The sequence below is a fragment of the Sorex araneus genome, chromosome 2, assembly GCF_027595985.1.
Source record: "Sorex araneus isolate mSorAra2 chromosome 2, mSorAra2.pri, whole genome shotgun sequence".
NCBI classification, from domain to species: domain Eukaryota; kingdom Metazoa; phylum Chordata; class Mammalia; order Eulipotyphla; family Soricidae; genus Sorex; species Sorex araneus.
The window spans coordinates 35,160,220-35,168,088 of record NC_073303.1 but is presented as its reverse complement, the minus strand read 5'-3'; the positions used below and the strand labels follow the sequence as shown (position 1 = coordinate 35,168,088).

The 7,869-nt window shown below is 45.8% G+C and overlaps 1 non-coding gene across 1 annotated transcript; it reads right to left on the bottom strand.

The window, feature by feature from the left end:
* Window positions 1-7,384: 7,384 nt before the first annotated feature.
* On the bottom strand, window positions 7,385-7,500 carry LOC129402751 (U5 spliceosomal RNA). The gene has a single exon (XR_008628797.1). It is a non-coding gene; the product is annotated as a U5 spliceosomal RNA (small nuclear RNA).
* Between the last annotated feature and the right edge of the window lie 369 nt (window positions 7,501-7,869).

The window sequence follows — 7,869 nt, the reverse complement described above, 5'->3', positions numbered from 1 at the left end:
ACTGGTCGGCGCTTGTAACTCCAACCTCGGGTCAGAGCCATGCCTAAAACACTGATGGTGGCACTACACCGCCGAGTCCGTGTTCACACACGGTTTTTAGACTGACTGGTATAGGCGAGAAAAATCTCAAAAAACCTAGATGGAGAAGAACTTTTCCAGTTTGCCCTTTCAACTTGGAGCAGGGTGCGGTGCATTGTGGGTATGCAAAATAACCGAGTCGTATGCAAATAACCGGGGCGCCTGCTCGGGCGCGGGAACGGGGAGGGGGGGGGCGGAACCAGCGCGGCGCGTTGGCTCGGCGTGGCCGGCAGGGGGCGCAGCGGCCGCCGGAGAGGAGCGCTGTGCGAACCGGGCTGAACGCCTTAATGTACACTTGGCCTGGATTTATTTTCTTTCTTTTTCCTTTTTTCTGTTTTGTCCTTCAGGTCACACCTGGAGGTGCTCAGGGGCCCGAACTGGCCCGGCCGCGTGCCAGCCAAGCTCCTGAACCCATACCAACCCTTCGGAACCTGAGTTGGATTTTCCTTCTGTCTGATTTTTTTTTTCTTGTAATCGTTGCTATTAAATTGAAAGGGAAATCAGTTAGCACAAAATTCATAGCTTCCCTTCGGAGCAAGGTAGGATAGGTGAGTAGGGAAAAAACACGTGACTTTTCTGCCGGGTAGAAACGGATGCATCTCCTTTTCTTTGTGGGTTTTGTTTGTTTGCTTGCTTTTTGGGTCACACCCAGCAATGCACAGGGGTTACTCCTGGCTCTGCACTCAGGAATTACTCCTGGCGGTGCTGGGGGACCATATGGGATGCTGGGAATCGAACCCGGGTCGGCCTCGTGCAAGGCAAATGCCTTACCCGCTGTGCTATCGCTCCAGCCCCACATCTCCTTTTTGTTTTTTTGGGAACCACAGCCTGGTTCAGGTGGACTTATAGTCACTGGTGCCGCATACTTGGGTTCTTTTAGCGGATTCATTCTCACTCATGGGGGGCTCGGGACAAGCCGTGAAGGCTGGCTGTGAGCGTGGCAGCTATTGGCTTTTGGAGGTTTGCGGCTGCTGGGGATCCTTTGGGACAGGGGAGAGACACGCCCGCCCTCTTCCTGGTGCGGGGTGGGGAGACATCTCTGTTCGTGCTGTTCTCCTCCGAAATTCATTTGGGAGTCTCTGAGTCATGGCCATTAATGCACTTAAATGGCCTGCTTTTGATCTCTTTGGAGACTTATGGCTCTCTGAAGCAAGGCCAATAAATGAGTGTGTATAGCTGAGCTGGAGGTGGTTTGTGGGCGTGACTCCCACATACCTAACTTTTGGTCCTTGAATTTCTCAGGGAAACTTGGTCCCAAGTTTGGGGTCTGGCTAGAGACACAGTGGCAATTTTGGGGTATCGGGAAACCTGGAGGCACGTGCAAGGCACTATACTCTCTGTCTCTGGTCTCCCAAATTTTTTTGGGGGGGCTCATAAGTCCTTTTTTCCTTATACTTATTTTTCTACTTCCATTTGTATAAGAACTAATATATTTTCAGGCCAGAAATGTTTATATTTTATTTTATTTTTTGCTTTTTTTTATTTTTTATTTTTTATTTTTTTGCTTTTTGGGTCACAATGCACAGAGGTTACTTCTGGCTCTGCACTCAGGAATCACCCCTGGTGGTGCTCAGGGGGCCATATGGGATGCTGGGAATCGAACCCGGGTTGGCCGCGTGCAAGGCAAATGCCCTACCCGCTGTGCTATTGCTCCAGCCCCCAGAAATGTTTATTGATCAGAGAATACTTTTTCTATGATAAATTAAATACCTTTATTGAATTAAAATAATATCCTCATAATTCAGTGAAAACTTTGCTAGTTGTCAAGGGGAGAAATGTGATAGGATGGGAAGAATGAACAGGGGCCTTCTGGGGGCTGTGGATGGAAGCATTGAAACTTTGGTGCTTGGAGAGGTGATGATTATACACATGGACGTTTGAAGTTAAACTCTGAAGTTCTCTAATAATCTAAACGTAGGATAAATAAAAGAAAAAATTCCTTATTATTATTATTTTAAATACTCACATATTTATTTATCTCATTTTGGGGTCTCACTCAGTGGAGCTACCTCAGGGATTATTCCTGGCTTTGTGCTCAATTTTTTTATTGAATCACCATGTGAAACATTACAAAGATTTCAGGCTTAAGTCTCAGTGATAAAATGCTCAAACACCCATCCCTTCACCAGTGCCCATGTCCCACCACCAGGAACCTCCCGCCTCACCACCACCCCTACCCCCCGCCTGTGTGGTTGATAATTTTCACTTTACTTTCTCTTTACTTGGATTACATTCAGTATTTCAACATAAAACTCACTATTATTATTTGGAATTTTCTCCAAAAGATCGAACCTGCTGAAAAGACAGCATTTGATAATTTGTTTTCCCTTGCTGAGAATGAAGAGACATAAGTTCACGAGGCCGTGGTAGCAGCCGCGTGGTTTTGGATTTCTGTGTTTTAGAAGCTAAGTCCACGGAAATTTCTGCCAAAAATTGCATCATTGCAAGCTTAGTTCACAGTCTGGAGGCATTTCTGCAAGAAGCTGCTGGTGCTGAGAGTAGTTAGATGGCCTCTGGGATCATGGGCGATGAGCAACGGAGGGGCCGCCAATGTGCAGTCACCCGGATCACATCTGGGCGGAGAGTGGCCCCCCATCTCAGGGATTACGTCTGGTGGGCTCAGGGAACTGTATGGAAACCAGTGGTCAACTCCAGGCCAGTCACATGCAAGGCAAACACCTGACGTGCTGTTATGACTCCAGCCCCTACGTTTTAATTTTCTTATTTTTATTTTTTTTGCTTTTCGGGTCACACCTGGCGATGCACAGGGGTTACTCCTAGCTTTGCTCTCAGGAATTACTCCTGGCGGTGCTCAGGGGACCATATGGGATGCTGGGAATCAAATCTGGGTCAGCCGAGTGCAAGGCAAACGCCCTACCTGCTGTACGACCAGCCCCTACTTTTTTTTTTTTGCTTTTTGGGTCACACCCAGCGATGCTCAGGGGTTACTCCTGGCTTTGCACTCAGGAATTATTCCTGGCGGTGCTTGGGGGACCATATGGGATGCCGAGGATCGAACCTGGGTCGGCCACGTGCAAGGCAAACACCCTACCCGCTGTGCTATTGCTCTGGCCCCAGCCCCTACATTTTTAAACTTAGAGGCACATGCGTTATTGTTATTTTTCTTCTGGACTGACTTATCAGTACAGTCATTAGTAGTACAGGCTTGATCAATCTGACAATTGTACAATATGGGGCCAGAGAGATAGTACGATGAGTAGGGTGCTTGCCTTTCAAGCAGCTGACCTGGGCTCCATGTCTAGTGCCCCACGTGGTTCCCCAAGCACTGCTAGGAGTGATCCCTGAGCACAGAGCCGGGAGTAAGCTAGCTCTACTGGGTGTGACCCCAAAACAAGAAGAAAATGAACAATCTATTATACAGTTTGATCATTATTAAACAAAAATTGTCAGTTTATTGGAACTACTTCTCTTGATTAGGTGGATTTATATTATTTGAGGTAGGGTTAAGTTCCAATTTGATCATTTCAAAATATGGGGATAGAGGCTGGAGAAAGAGTACAGAGGGTAGGGCATTTATCTTGCATGAGACCAACCTGGGTTCAATCCCTGACACCCCATATGGTTCCCTGAGCCCAGCCAGGGTGACCTCTGAGCACAGAATAAGAGTTAACCTGGAACACAGTCATGTGTCACAAAACAAACAAACACTACCCACCCCCCCCACACTTTCTCTCTCTCTCTTTCTCTTTCTATATATATATTTGTGTGTGTGTATATATATATATATATATATATATATATATATATATATGGGGGCCACACCCAGCGGTGCTTGGGGGTCAGGCCAAGAATCAAATCCATAGCCAGAAGTTAAACTCTGGAATCTCACATATAAAATATGTATTTTAGCCCTTTGGACCATCAATTCAGCTCATAAGACAAATTCTTTTCTTTTTTCTTGTTACTGTTGTACTCTAAGAAACTCTGCTCTCATAAATCTGTCGCTGGATGGGGTTTCAACATTGTCACTCACTGACACATAATGAACTACCAAATGACAACTGGATTAAGTGTTACTAATTCTGCTGAAAGAGAGATTTGGAAATCTTGTAACTTACTAAAGAATGTGTTGTCCAGGGGCTGGAGCAATAGTACAGTGGGTAGGGCGTTTGCCTTGCACATGGCTGACCCGGGTTCGATTCCCAGCATCCCATATGGTCCTCTGAGCACCGCCAGGAATGATTCCTGAGTACAGAGCCAGGAGTAACCCCTGTGCATTGCCAGATGTGACCCAAAAAGCAAAAAAGAAAAAGAAAAAAAGAAAAAGAATGTGTTGTCCAGAGTCCTTCACTCTCATAAATGGATGCAATTTTTTATTTTAAGTAAACAGATTTTATTTAGAGGTTTCTGAAGGAAGGAGGAAGGGATAAGTGGGAGAGAGAATAGTAAGAATAACGCGCTCAAGAGAGAACGCAGGCTTCTCCAAGGGTGGAGAGAGCCCCTACACACATCCTAGCACTAGACACGAAAGTATGAAAGTACACATCTCAAGAGGGGAGATGCGGGCCACACACGTGCTTGGGAGACACATGTGCTCAGGCGACACATGTGCTCGGCCACGTGGGTGCAAGCAGCACATGGGCTCAGGCAGCATATGCGCCGGATGCAAATATTTTGTGATTGACATTTGTTGAGAGCCCTGGATGACTTTTCATTCCCCAGCATGTCCATCAATCTCTTCGTTTCTTTTTTTCTTTTTTTTTTTTTTGGGTCACACCCGGCAATGCACAGGGGTTCCTCCTGGCTCTGCACTCAGGAATTACTCCTGACGGTGCTCAGGGGACCATATGGGATGCTGGGATTTGAACCTGGGTTGGCTGCATGCAAGGTAAACGCCCTACCCGCTGTGCTATTGCTCCAGCCCCTCTTCGTTTCTTTTTGTGGTGAGTTGCTCTAAGCTCAGTTCAATGCTTGGCCCCATGGGTGCCAGGAACTACCAGGGTCAAGCCCAGCATGGTGCCTAGGACTGAGTTCCTGTCCCAGAATTCCTGACCAATGAATCATCTCCCATCTTCTCTATCCTTTATGCAGATACCTGGCCCAGCCTTTCTGGGCAGGTGAGATGACTCGGAGGTTCCCTCTATGATGTGGATATTGAAAGTGTTTTGGCTTAGGGTAACAACAGAAATGGATTGTATTCTTTTTTGTTGATGTCGTTGATTTTGTTTGCTTGCTTTTGGGCCATACTCGTCAATGCCCAGAAGTTACTCCTGCCTCTGTGGTCAATAATTCATCATCATCATCATCATCATCATCATCATCATCATCATCATCATCATCATCATCCCGTTGATCGTCGAATTTCTCGAGCAGTCTCAGTAAAAGTCTCCATTTGTCCTAGATCTGAGATTTTAGAAGCCTCTCTTTACCCGTCCTTCCCAATGATGCTGCATTGGAGGCTCTTTCAGGGTTAGGAGAATGAGACCCAGCATGTTACTGGTTTTGGCATATAAATACACCATGGGGACCTTGCGAGGCTCTCCCATGTGGGCAGGAAACTCCCGGTCGTTTGCCAGGTTCTCCCAGAGGAGAAGTAGGTAATAAGATGTCGCGTGGCTGCAAAGCGGCCGCGCGCTTCCTGGAGCTTGTTTTTAAGTCTCTGGATGCTGGCTGTGGATGGGATTACATGGCACTGGGGGCAGTCCCTGCGTGTGATCGCCTAGCTACTGGGAAATGGGAAATCTGGGCAGAGGAGGCCCAGTCCTGATCCGAGCAGGCTTGGAATATCAGCCCCAGGTCCCACACACCTGGGTTCCTCTGCCAGTACCTTCATGCGTGAGGCTCGTCAGAACGTGTGTGTGGAGAGGGGCCTTGAGCATGGCAAAATCTCAGCTCAATAATTACTCCTGGCAATGCTCAGGGGTTATATGGGATGCTAGAAATTGAACTCGGGTTGGCCACTTGCAAGGCAAGTGCCCTACCCATTGTACTATCACTCCGGCCCCAGCTGTATTCTCTACTGCCCAAAAGTCAGCCACTACTAATGTAGTGTGGCTCCAAAGTCCTCCAGGTCACTGCTTCGCAGGGTCTGAGCAGCACTGCATCCTTGGCCCTGGCACTGAAATGCTAGGTGTTAGCTGGGAATGGTGGGGAGGGTCGTCCCAAGCTGGTATATCCACCAGCTCCTATTTTAGTGCTCATACCGGCATCATTGGCTTCCCTCGTTATAGGGGCTCAGTCTCTGTAGTATGTGTATGGCTATAGTACCCTATTTGTCTGGAGAACCCTAATACAACAGCCCTCCTGTTAAATACTCTGAGACTATGTGTCACAGCACAGTTCTAGAGTTCTTATTGGAAAAGGGAGACGGGGGAACAGACAAGATTATAAATTTCAGGGTCAGAGAGATAATACAGTAGGAGGGCACTTGCCTTGTTCACCCAAGTTTGATCACTGGTAACAGCCTGTATGCTCCCCTGAAAATGAAAGGAACCCTGTTTTTTCTTTTAACTATCTTTTACATTTTTCTATTTCCTAGTTAGCCTTTAGTGTAATAGAGTTCTCCATGAATCAATGTGGTACGTGTGACAAACCAAGCATAACATTTTTCTGACTGCCACCTCTGCTTTGTGTAAGAGAAAGGTTAAGAATATAGGAGTGTGGGCTTATACCACAAGTTCAGGGTAATATTTGGTATATTATAAATGCTGAATTCAGGCTTGGGAGTCGCACTGAGCTTTTAATAAATATCCTGGTCTATCTCTATCCAACTGAGTCTGGAGTGTGTGTGTTGAGTGACAGCCTAACACCCTACATCCTACCATGTGTGATAAAGCAAACCTTGATCACGCCTAGATTTGGTTTTCAAACAAACAAAATTCTTAGCCTGAGCTACAGATGATATATTTTTTTTAATCCCTGTGATGTTTTTGTATCTTTCTATTAGGTAAAAGAAAGATGGGAGAGATGGGGCGGGAGCAATAGCACAGCGGGTAGGGAATTTGCCTTGCACATGACTGGGAGTAGCCTGTCCGGTAAAAACTAGTAGCAAAGATCTCTTAGAAATACCTGTGCTGTAAACCATAAGGCAAAAAAAACAACAAAAGTACCTCCTATGAAAAAAAGCTGAGAGTGGGGAATTAAGGGCATGGTTCTAGATCAAATACAATAGAAAAAATAAATTTATAATTGTGAACAGCAATAAGAACAAGAAACACCAAATGAACTGCCCACAACCTGATAGCATTATAATGAGTACGAAAAAACGTCTTTAGTTTATTTAGACCTAACCTCAATCTGACCGAAAAAGAATATTGATTAGTCTACTTTTATACTGAAACAATATAGCCTTGCAAGTGCAAGGCCCTAAAAAATTGAGTTAAGACTCAGAATTGTTCCTCTCCACGGAAATCTTTAGTAAAAGGCGAAAGATTTATACGATCTGAAGAGAAACCAGAGTATACCCTGGCCCTTGTGTACTGTATTTTTCAGGAGACAGCTACTCCTAGTTCACAGATGGTGGCTATATATTCTAGACGGTAATGCCTTTAGAAATTTATCCAAGAAACTCAAACAATAATATTCGCATATTTATAAAGATTTATAAGGGAAATATAGTTTCTCAAATTGGGAAACAATGATAGTATTAGTAGTGTATTATGGGTATGCAAATGACCTGGAGGCTCACTTTAGGACTCCGGAAACAGCCGAACCCGAAGGTGCCTTCAGGGTCCCGGAGAAGCCGCACGCGGTCCTGGTTCCGTCGGCTCGACTAGAGAACTCAGGGCTGTCTATTCGGTTCTTTTAAACAAAGGGATTTTCTCGTCGTCG